The sequence below is a fragment of the Nomascus leucogenys genome, chromosome 8 (assembly GCF_006542625.1).
Source record: "Nomascus leucogenys isolate Asia chromosome 8, Asia_NLE_v1, whole genome shotgun sequence".
NCBI lineage: Eukaryota > Metazoa > Chordata > Mammalia > Primates > Hylobatidae > Nomascus > Nomascus leucogenys.
The window spans coordinates 3,624,124-3,636,386 of NC_044388.1; positions in this window are offsets into that span (position 1 = coordinate 3,624,124).

Consider the following 12,263-nt stretch of genomic DNA (forward strand, 5'->3'; position numbering starts at 1 on the left):
GCTTAGCTTCCCTTCAGTCCTGTTACAGAAGAGTAATTCCCAGTTCACAGAGGTAAGCCAAAGTTTTGGTTTCATCTTTCTTGTGTCTGTACTCACCATGTTTCTTTAGCACAGCTGGCATTTCCCTGCCATTCCCAGGACAACCAAGGCTGGTTTTAGGGAAGCCAACTCTCTCCAGAGGAGGAAGGGCTACTAATTGTGCCCACTTTATTTTCAAATAGGAAAAACTTGAGCAATAACCAGTGGTAAAGGCCAATATATAGAGGGAGATATAATAAAACTAAAGTAGAGAAAGGAACATTATCTCTGTGAAACAGGAAGCAAGAGCCCAAGCTGGGAGCCGGAGAAGCAAGAATAGTTAAAAAGGTAAATGGCATCATAGGAGTAATGAAACTTTTCAACTGTGTTTACTTAGGTACATGTGTGCATGGGCATGCACACACTCATGTTCAGAATCAGAGCAATCAGAGACAAGACAAATTTTTTCCAGAGCCTCTTGATCCCTGGTTCTTAATTAGTAGAATTTGTGGCTAGGAGCTTTCTACACTCCTGTGTCCTTAGCCAGACCTCTCTTGGTAACAGCCATGTCAGTAGCCACTCTGTCCTAGGACCAGAGGCCCCTCTGCTCTGGCTAATGCCACCTCTTCCATGAGCACTGAGCAATTCCTGACTCTCTGGGGCCCCTTCTTACTACCCCACACCAGGGCCTGCCTAGCACAAGATCCCAGGGATTTGATGAAAGAAGAAATAGAAGTCACACAAACTGATCAGGAGCTCTCCTCAGGACTGAGGGAGTAAAAGGTGATAAAAGAAGAGAAAATCCTGTCTTAAGAGAGCCATCTCCAAAATGACCCATGCCTGTGCCAGGGGATACCTGAACACTTTGGCTTTAAGTCGTTGCCTGTCTGTACCTGTCTCTGGTCATGTCGCTTACTGGAAAGCAAAGTCCACTTTTCCTGGGGCCTGTCTGGAGGCCTCTCAACTCCAGCTGCAGGAACCGAGTCTCCTTCCAGCAACAGTGCCCTATGGCAGGCAGCCCAGCTCAGAAGTCAGAAGACCTGTCAGACCCAGAGCACCCCTGCTCAGTAAGGTTGGTGAGAGGAACCCGGAGGCATACAGACATATGTAATGGGAGGGATCTGCAAAAACAACAGGTCCAAGCCCCATACACAGGAGGAAACTGGACACAGATTAGGGATGTGTGTTTCTCAAAGTCAAACATTGCTACCTCATATATATATATGTGTGTTTGTGTGCATGCGTGCAATAAAAAGGACTTGGAGATTTTATATATATATATATATATTCAATGAAAAAATAATTTTACAACATCAGAGAAATAACAATGGAGACTCAGAAGGGTAGGAGGGTGGGAGGGGGCTGAAGGATGACAAATTACTTAAGGGGTAAAATGTACACTATTCAGGTGATGGCTACACTAAGAGCCCAGGCTTCCCTACTACACAATATATCCACGTAACAAAACTTCACTGTACCCTCTAAATATATACAAATTAAAAGAAAGACAAAGAAAAATGTCCATCAGCCTAATACCCAGTAGAGAAATCTATTTCTCAAAATTCAATGTCAGTCTTTGTTCATACATATATAAATTTTATTTTTGTACAGCAGATCACAGGCTACATGGTTTACAAGGGTATTTATTTTGTTTACTCAGTTTTACAAATAAATAAGTTAAGGCTTAAAAAAATGAACTTTTCCCAGATGATCCCACTAGAATGTGTGGGCCAGGACAAACTAAGCCCCTTACTCTAAGACTTGTGCTCTTTTTACTTCAGTAGCAGTTGACACAGAACTATAGAGACCATTGGCTGGGTGTCAGAGCCAAGAAATACTGGAATATATTATAATTTAAGTGAACTCCCTACTAAGCCAGGCGTGGTGGCTCATGCCTATAGATCCAGCAATTTGGGAGTCCAAAGCAGGTGGATGGCTTAAGCCCAAGAGTGAACTCAAGACCACCGTGAGCAACATAGCAAGACCCCGTCTCTACAAAAAATAAAAATTAATAAAAAGTATCTGGGCATGGTGGTACATACCTGTAGTCCCAGCTACTCATGTAGTCCCAGCTACTCCTGTAGTCCCAGCTACTCAGGAGGCTGAGGCAGCAAGATCGCTCAAACCCAGGAGGTCGAGGCTGCAGTGAGCCGTGATTGCACCACTGCACTCCAGCCTGGGCAACATGGTGAGACCCTGTCCACAAAAAAAGCAGGGCCAGAGCCTGGGACCCTTCTAAATCAGGATACTTTGCAGCTATACAGATAGGACATTCATGGAGCCAGACTTACCCTTTCAAAGTATCTCCTTACAAAATATTTAGATGTGTGGGGAGCTGAAAGAAAAAATTTTTTAAGAAGCGAACTCCCTACTAGCAAAGTTGCACATGATCTCCTAAGCACACAAGACTCAGCTCTAACAATTCAAAACCACCAAGTATGATGCACTTGGATGCATACAAGACTAGCTGAAACACCTGGTTCTAGTTCCAACCTTGACTGGTTTTAGTCCCAACCTAGTCCTCACTTTGCTATGAGACCATAGGCAATGCATTCTCTTCGTCTGTAAAATGAAGGGATTAAAGTATATTATGTAAATGTCCCCACATAGTGTGAGTCTATGATCTTACCATTCTGAGAAGGAATCATTTTCCCATAGGCCTCCCAACCCTTATCCAGAGAAGATTTTCTAGGCTTTGCCACTGGGGCGGTTTGTCTCATTTTGACTCGGGACCTACCTGATTCGTATGCACTTGGTACATTTACTAAACAGTGATGGAGGTACAAAGTGAAGGCTTCAAGATCATGCAGAGACAGTACTAGAAGGTAGGAAAGAAGGGCAAGTGAGGAGATTGTACTTAAGATGACACTTCCTTATCCCGAGTTTCCCATTTTGGGCTGTAGGTAAGGAGGTATACTCGTCTGTAAGTAGAAAACTCCTGTTCAGTGAGAATGACTCACATGAATGCCCTGCCAAGTAGAGAACCATTCATTTCTTTTGAGGGACAGAATCTCTAAGCAACTATAATAAATGTCAATATTAGTCCTGAGTTTGTCCTTGTGGGATTTTCCAGTGATGTAGAGATCCAGACCATGCTCTTTGTGCTAATCCTGGTGATTCATCTCCTGACTTTGACGGGGAAGCTGGTGATGATCCTGGAGATCAGGGCTGATTCTCACCTTCATAGACCCATGTACTTCTTCCTCAGACATCTGTCCTTTCTGGATCTCGGCTACTCCTAGTTACTGTGCCCAAGATGCTACAAAATTTCCTCTCAGAAGAAAAGCATCTCAATGTGGGGCTGCCTCACCAAGTTTCTTTTTCACTCTCTCTGGGGGAACAGAAGCCTGTCTGCTCTCTGCCATGGCCTATGATCACTATGCTACCATCTGCCACCCTGTGGTCTATACCATGGTCATGAACAGACCTCTCTGTATGGTGATTTTGAGCATTGCCCGGGCAGTGGGATTTCTGATTTCCTCGATGGACAGTCTTTTCACCCGCAAGTTACATTTCTGTGGGTCTGACATCATCCCTATTTCAGCTGTAAGCTGCCTCTATTCTCCCCTCTGTCCTACATTGATCCCACTGTCAATGAGATTCTTCTAGCTGTGTCACAGGCATGCTGGGGGCTACTGACACTTTCCCTAATCTTCTTCTCTTACTCTAGAATCACATCTGTCATACTGAGTTTCTGCTCCTCTGAGGGCCAAGGCAAAGCCTTCTCTGCATGCCCTTCCCATCTCACTGTGGTTCTCTCATTCTATGGGACAGCTTTTTTCAGATACCCAGGCTCTACTTCAGGCTCGGTGTTGGGGCAAGTGGTCTTTGTTCAGTACAGTGTGATCACATCCTTGGTGAACCCTCTCATCTTTAGTCTGAAGAACCAGGAATTAAAAACAGCTCTGCAGAGGATGTTGAGGGAAAAAAAAAAAGGGAAAAAAATTATGTCTTAGGGTAAGAAAAAGATATGTGATTCTGTTGCTTGGGAAATAGAGAAATAATCTCTAAAGAAGAAAGATTTTTGCTCTTGAGGAAATGTATAGCCAGTCAGAAGCACAGGTCAAAACTTGGAGCTTTCAATTGGCATCTGAAGTGGTCAGTCTTGTGGGACTGAGCCCTTAAGCTTTGGGATCTGATGTTATCTCCTGGAAGATTGTGCCAGCATTGCTAACACAAATTAGGGGATGACCACTGGTGTACATGTGAGAAATGCTTGGTGTGTAGGGAAAAAACCTACAAATCTGGTGTCAGAAGTATTGCACTGAGTGACTGAGAGTAGACAGCAGGGAAAATTACTTTGGTTTTTCCTATCTCAACTAGAGAACATCTTAAAATTACTACCACAGCTATATAGTAAGAAAATAACCCGAAATGGATGTGGAAAACAACTTTGAGACTATCATTCCAACCATTATATGCAATAAGTATTTATAATCTCATAATTTCAACCCAGCTTCTAACTCTTTCTGCCACTGGGTCCTACATGGTGCCAGGTATTTGTCTACAATGATTCAACAATATGGTTTACTTAAAATATTTTTAAGTCATAGATGATAGAATTAAAGAGTACCTTTTCTGTAGCATACTAAAATGTGGTGTTCAACAAAATGCTTATATGAAAATATAAGATGAAGCAAATAAGTCTGCTTAGAGCAAGTTTTTGTGCTATTTAAAAAAATGACAGTTTGAAATTACACCACTTAGAAGCTGTCCTAGTATAACATATTTCACAAGTGCTGTCTTGACCCAGTCATGATGTCATGAACTCTCAGTTACTCTTGAGAACAGTGTAGCAAGCTCCTAGCCCAACTACTTCCCTTATCAGGCTCTAACACTCCTAAGTTAAAATATACAATACTCATCTGCCAGAGGTCCCCAGATCCTTAACACCCAAGGCCAGCCGGCTCTTTCTTTAGGCCACAGAATTATTCAAAATACCCAATCCCTAGGAAACCCAAGAAACCTTGCTAATGCCATCCTGTTTGCCATACATAAGCCTCCTGCAGCTCCAGCATGCCGTTTCTTTGTCCTTGGGTGCCACCTTCTATATGGCCCTGCATGGCAACCTTCTCTGCTCTGGAGCTATACATAACAAAGAGATCTGCCTTTAATCTCTCCAAGTGTCTTTGTGGTGTGTCCCACCATCAAAAGAATCTTTAAATCTTATAAAACATCTAGTCTTATCCTGATTGCAATATCACCTGTCACTGACAGCTGCCTAGGGTTCACTATCTACATTGACTACAAATTATTTCTACCAAGTAATGCCCATTGCCAACATCTTACATTTGAATTGGGCTTTATAAACTCATATCATATGCCTATATTTTTTCTTTTTTCTTTTTTTTTTTTGAGACAGAGTCTTGCTCTGTCACCCAGGCTGGAGTGCAGTGGCACCATCTCGGCTCACTGTAACATCTCACCTCCCGGGTTCAAGTGATTCTCCTGCCGCAGCTTCCAAGTAGCTGGGATTACAGGCACCTGCCACCAAGCCCAGATAATTTTTGTATTTTTAGCAGAGATGGGGTTTCGCCATGCTGGCCAGGCTGGCCTCGAACTCCTGACCTCAGGTGATCTGCCTGCCCCGGCCACCCAAAGTGCTGGGATCATAGGTGTGAGCCACCATACCCGGCCTATTTTTTCTTAATTTAGTCATCATAACAGCTTTTAAGGAAAAGAAGAATGACATATTTATTTGATAGATGAGGTTAAGGATCTAATCTGTTACCCAGAGACATAGCCAAAACCAAAAAACAAAGCCTTTGGTTATTAACTTAGTGCTATTTCTTTTCTTTTTCTTTCTTTTTTTTTTTTTTTGAGACATAGTTTTGCTCTTGTTGCCCCAGGCTGGCATACAGTGGCATGATCTCGGCTCACCGCAACCTCTGCCTCCCAGGTTCAAGCGATTCTTCTGCCTCAGCCTCCCAAGTAGCTGGGATTACAGGCATGCACCACCATGCCCGGCTAATTTTGTATTTTCAGTAGAGATGGAGTTTCTCCAAGTTGGTCAGGCTGGTCTCGAACTCCTGAACTTTCTACCACACCTCCTGCCTACTTCTTTAGTGCTGGTTTTTTTAATTAAAATTTTCCTACATAAAGAGTCCACAAGAAACTGTTACCCTCTGGTAAGGCCACTCATTCCCTCTCCCTCACTATCAAGAACAGTAGCAATTAAAAGGGTAGGCCACAGAACTTCTTAAGCCTTGATACCACTACCACTACCAACCCCATTGCCAAGTATGATGTAAGGTACCCTCAGAGCTCTGGTACTCCTGGAAATATACCCCTCCTGTAGCATTAACCTGTCCACAACAGGATTGAAAGAGGGCCGACAGAGCTCAGCACACTTGTAGTAACACCTTCATTCTATGACCCATACAACTTCTATTCAGCCCAATCGGCCATTGCACCTCACCTCACCACTGATTAGCTGACTGAGAGACCGGTCCCCAAAAGCAGTCTATAATTAGAACTGATTATCCACCTCACTAGATAACTACTAATCCTATCATGCCCTGGATCCTTGCTTCCCATACTCACACAAGAAGCCTTGCCCTCCAGATCATTCCTCATCATAGAAATTCTTACCCTACTAGAGTCGCCTACATTGCCTAACTTGAATCAGGCTCCAACCCCAGCACAACCCCTAACTCCTTCCACTGTAACCTATGTAATTCGGGGTCTGTCATCAATAAAATCCCCTATATCCTTCAACTTCTATGATGGGTGTTTCTTTTACCCCCTTTAACTGAAACCTGGCTCTCTCATGGAAATAGCATGCTTCCCTTGCAGCCCTCGAAAAAGGTGGCAATTTTTAAATTCTACAATCTACATACAAAGGCTTTTCAAATTAGTGGATTGCAACCCACTAGTGAGTTGTGAAATCAGTTTAGTGGATAGTTAACAGAAAACTTTAAATAAAGTAACAATATAAAACTTCAGCACATACTGTATGTAGTTAAACACTGTTTTATGAAAATTTTGCTTCAATTAAATAAATGATGGGTGTGCTGGATCATAATCTAAATGTATTTCTTGGCGGGGCGCGGTGGCTCACACCTATAATCCCAGCACTTTGGGAGGCTGAGGAGGGTGGATCATCTGAGGTCAGGAGTTTGAGACCAGCCTGACCAACATTGCAAACCCTGTCTCTACTAAAAATACAAAATTAGCTGGGCATGGTGGCACGTGCCTGTAATCCCAGCTACTTGGGAGGCTGAGGCAGGAGAATCACTTGAACCTGGGAGGCGGAGGTTAGTGAGCCAAGATCGCACCACTGCACTCCAGTCCAGCCTGGGCAACAAGAGTGAAACTCTGTCTTAAAAAAATAAAATAAAATAAAAATAAATTTCTTGCCGTATATCACAATATATATTTCAAACACACATATATATGCACATATATTTGCGGGTTTTAAAAATTATTTATTTTTAGACACGAGGTCTTGCTCAGCTGCTCAGGCTGGAATGCAATGGTGCGATCATAGCTCATTATAGCCTTGAACTCCTGAGCTCAAGTGATCCTCCCACCTCAGCTGCCCAAGCAACTAGGACTGCAGGTGCACACCACTAAGTCCAGCTAATTTGCTTTAGAGGTGGAGTCTCGCTATGTTGCTCAGGCTGGTCTCAAGCTCCTAGCCCCAAGTTATCCTCCTGCCTCAGCCTTCCAAATAAGTAGGATTTCAGGCATGAACCACTGAGCCCAGCTATATACATATACTTGAAAGCCATTGCTTTATATCACTGAGAGTTACAAGTAGAGTAAATGTTCTCCTTTCTCCTCATTGCTGCTTCAAGTACCATTTTCATCCTTCCTCTCTAAATAATGTCCAGCTGCATTGAAGTACATGTCATCAAACTATTCCACACACACTCCTCCTTGTTATTATTACCTACCACACTCCTGGTCACTCACCTTTCATTTAAGACTCCATCAACTGGCTTACTATCCCTCTCTCCATAATGCCTTCATTATTCCTAGTGACTTCAACATCCATGAGGACAATGCATCTCATGCATATGAATATGTGCAAGTATAATTGTACTCCTTGCAAACATACTGAAATATTTTCATAGCCACTGTCAATCCTCTTCAATGTCATGCCTCAATGCTCTAGCCCCTCATCAGGATTCAACAGATCTCTTCACGATTCAGAAACAAAAAGTAATCATCTAACACAACAAGGTGCCTGCAGGACCCTGCACCAGCATTATGGGCTATATTTATTTTGAAGGGTCCATGCCATGCTAGCAGTAGTAGTTAAATATTTTGAACCCTATCCCTGAGAGCACTCTAGTCTCTCAGTTCCTTGGCTCTATTTTACCTTAAATGATTGTGTTCACCACTGCAGCCACTGACTCTCACAGTTCATACCCTATATCTACTTATCACCAACAGCAGCAGGAAGAATGCTGCTATGTCCCAAGGAACTCTGTATTCCACACATTAGAATCCATCTGTGTGCCCAACTCATCCCAGTTACCAGAATTCCATCAACAGAGCAGCCCAGGACCACCAAGTCTCCTTACAATGATATAATTAGCCCCATCAGGTGTATCACTTCCTTTTAAACACAAATATAATGACCTGTCACCTGATATAGCAAATAAAAAATTCTTCATTTGGCCGGGCGCGGTGGCTCATGCTTGTAATCCCAGCACTTTGGGAGGCCGAGATGGGCGGATCATGAGGTCAGGAGATCGAGACCACGGTGAAACCCCGTCTCTACTAAAAATACAAAAAAATTAGCCGGGCATGGTGGCGGGCGCCTGTAGTCCCAGCTACTTGGAGAGGCTGAGGCAGGAGAATGGCGTGAACCCGGGAGGCGGAGCTTGCAGTGAGCCGAGATTGCGCTACTACACTCCAGCCTGGGAGACAGAGTGAGACTCCGTCTCAAAAAAAAAAAAAAAAAATTCTTCATCCACTACCTTCATCCACTATTCTATTAATTTCCCTGTTTCTTCTCTACTCTAGACTGACACCCCCACATGTGTGTTCTTCATTCCACAACATGCCACAGCATGTCCATTTCTGCCTTCTGATTCTATATGTGATGCCCTTCCTACATTTAACCTTCAAAGCTGATCTTGAAACTCCTCCATCAGAAAGTCTGAAAAAGATGGAAACATCTGCCTGCTCCTCAATGCATAGTTAATTAATCCCTGCTGTAACATTGCATAGGAGTTTGTACTTGTCCATTGTAAAAGGTAAAGTACCACTCTGGTGAAAGGTGCACCTGGTGAGAATTCAGACCAGGGCTCAATTCCTGATTGTGCCTCTTGGCTCACGTAATGTCCCTGAACCCATGCAGATCTACACCTTGCAGAGTTTGTTAACTGATAACTAAAGAGATGGCACAGCAAAGCGTAATATAAAGACATTTTGCATTTATTCCTTGTGATGTTTAAGACAAGGTTCTGTACAAGTACTGACAACCAAAGCAAAAATGGGCAAACGAGGTCACATCAAGTTAAAAAGCTTCTGCACAGCAAAAGAAGCAATCAACAAATTGAAGAGACAACACACAGAATGGGAGGAAATATCTGCAAACTACTCATCTGATAAGAGGTTAATAACCAGAATATATAAGGATCTCAAGCAACTCTATAGGAAAAAATCTAATACTCTGGTTAAAAAATAGGCAAAAGATTTGAATAGACATTTCTCAAAAGCATACATACAAATGGCAAGCAGACATATGAGAAGGTGCTCAATATTACTGATCATCAGAGAAATGCAAATCAAAACTCCAAGAAGGTATCATTTCACTCCTGTTAAAATGGCTTATATTCAAAAGGCAGGCAATAACAAATGCTGGTAAGGATGTAGAGAGAAGGGAACCCTCGTACACTGCTGGTGGGAATGTAAATTAGTATAACTACTAGGGAGAACAGGTTGGAGGTTCCTCAAAAAAACTAAAAATTGAGCTCCCATATGATCCAGCAATCCCACTGCTGGGTATATACCTGAAAGAAAGGAAATCAGTTTATCAAAGAGATACCTGCACTCCCATGTTTGTTGCAGCTCTCTATTCACTATAGCCAAGATTTGGAAGCAATCTAAGTGTCCAGCAACAGATGAATGAATAAAGAACAAGTGGTACTTATACACAATGGAGCACTATTCAGCCATAAAAAAAGAATGAGATTTAGTCATTCGCAACAACATGGATGGAACTGGAAGTCATTATGTTAAGCGAAATAAGCCAGACACAGAAAGACAAACATCACATGTTCTCACTTATTTGGAGGATCTAAAAATCAAAACAATTCAACCCATGGAGAGAGAGTAGAAGGATGGTTACCAGAGGCTGGGAAGCGTAATGGGGGAATGGGGACAGTGAGGATGGTTAATGGGTACAAAAAATAGTTTGAATGCATGAATAAGACCTAGTATTTAATAGAACAACAGGGTGACTATAGTCAATAATAACTGTACATTTTAAAGTAACTAAAAGAGTATAATTGGATTGTTTGTAACACAAAGGATAAATGCTTGAGGGGATGGATACCTGATTTCCATGATGTGATTATCATGCATTGCATACCTGCATCAAAATATCTCATGTACCCCATAAAGATATTCACCTATTATGTAACTACACAAATTTAAAATTATAAAAAAAAAAGTTATTTAATAATTTAAGATAAAAATAAACGTAATGTTTACTAAAATACAAAAAATTAGTTGTGTATAGAAGAGGCAGGAGAAAAGGATTCATGGGATACATAAAGAAAGAAAAGGTTCTGGTATAAAGAAGATGATACCATTCAGCCTTTTTTTTTTTTTTTTTTTTTTTTTTTGAAACGAAGTCTCACTCTGTTGCCCAAGCTGGAGTATTAGTGGCACAATCTCTGCTCACTGCAACTTCCACCTCCTGAGTTCAAGCGATTCTTCTGCCTCAGCCTCCCAAGTAGCTGGGACTACAGGCACACACCACCATGCCCAGCTAGAGACAGGATTTCACTATGTTGGCCAGGCTGGTTTCGAACTCCTGACCTTGTGATCCGCCCGCCTATACCTCCCAAAATGCTGCCGTTACAGGCGTGAGCCACTGCGCCTGGCTTTTTTTTTGTTTTTGGAAACAATCTCACACTGATTTGTTTCCCAAAACAGTCGAGGAGAGTTTGAGCTATTATAATATCTATCAGTTCTTTCCAAACATTCTTTTCAGGTAAAGTCAGGTTTAGGTACTTGGTTATGTTCAATTTAACTCTGTGTGACAGAGGCAATGCTGTGTCGACCAGCCCCCATTTCCTTTTCCACGAGGCACACATTCTTTACTTCCCAGCCACCCTGCTGGGTGGGGCCATGTGACCATGGGCATGAATTCTGGCTAAGGGAATAGGGTGAAAATGATACACACCACTTCCAGGACTGGCCCCTAATATCTCTGACAAGTTAACCACAGCCAGCCTCCCTTACTTGAGGGCCACAGATTTGACTACATTACCAAGGCCTCGGCATGGGAGAACCACCAAATGCAAGAAACCTGGTCCTTCAATGGACCTTGCAATTGGAATGCAAGAAGTACAGACCCTACCCTCTGGCCCAAACCAACTTGTTACCACACTGTGACTTGTATGAACGTAAGCCTTTATGGAGTTAAGCCCTGAGATACTGGTTTTGCTAGCCTACTCCAATTAACAACCTTATATTTATCACCAGTGGTAGCATAAGTGAAAAGAACCCCTGGACTTAGTTCCAGGACCCGGCATAAAAATTCTGGCTCTACTACTCCCCCGACATACCCCATGATCTGCTCCTAGAATATGCTCTATACTCTTCCCAACTGCGTGTCTACTGCATTTTGCTCTCTTTCATTAGACAGCCCTCCTGACTCTTCCCTGCCTCACGATTTCTGTCAGAGTAGGGGGCCTTCTCTGACCTCCGTCCCATACATGGTCACTTCTCTTTGCTTCAAGTGCAGCATACATTCCTCTGTTTTAGAATCTACTATGTTTCATTGCAAATATTTGTTGACATGTGCTTCCCCAGACTGTGAATCCTTTAACTCCCAGCATTTAGTTACAGTGTCTGGCACATGTAGAAAATAAATATGTATTAAAGGAATGATTGTCACATATGACCTTAAGTGAGTCCCTTATTTTTTAAGTCTACTAAATAAAATTTTTCAAAATTGTTGTAATGATGAAATAAGGAATGTGAATGTGACTTGTAGGTTATAATCAGATTCTAAGAGCAGTGGGTTTACTCACTGTTTGTAGGCCCTTCTCATCTTT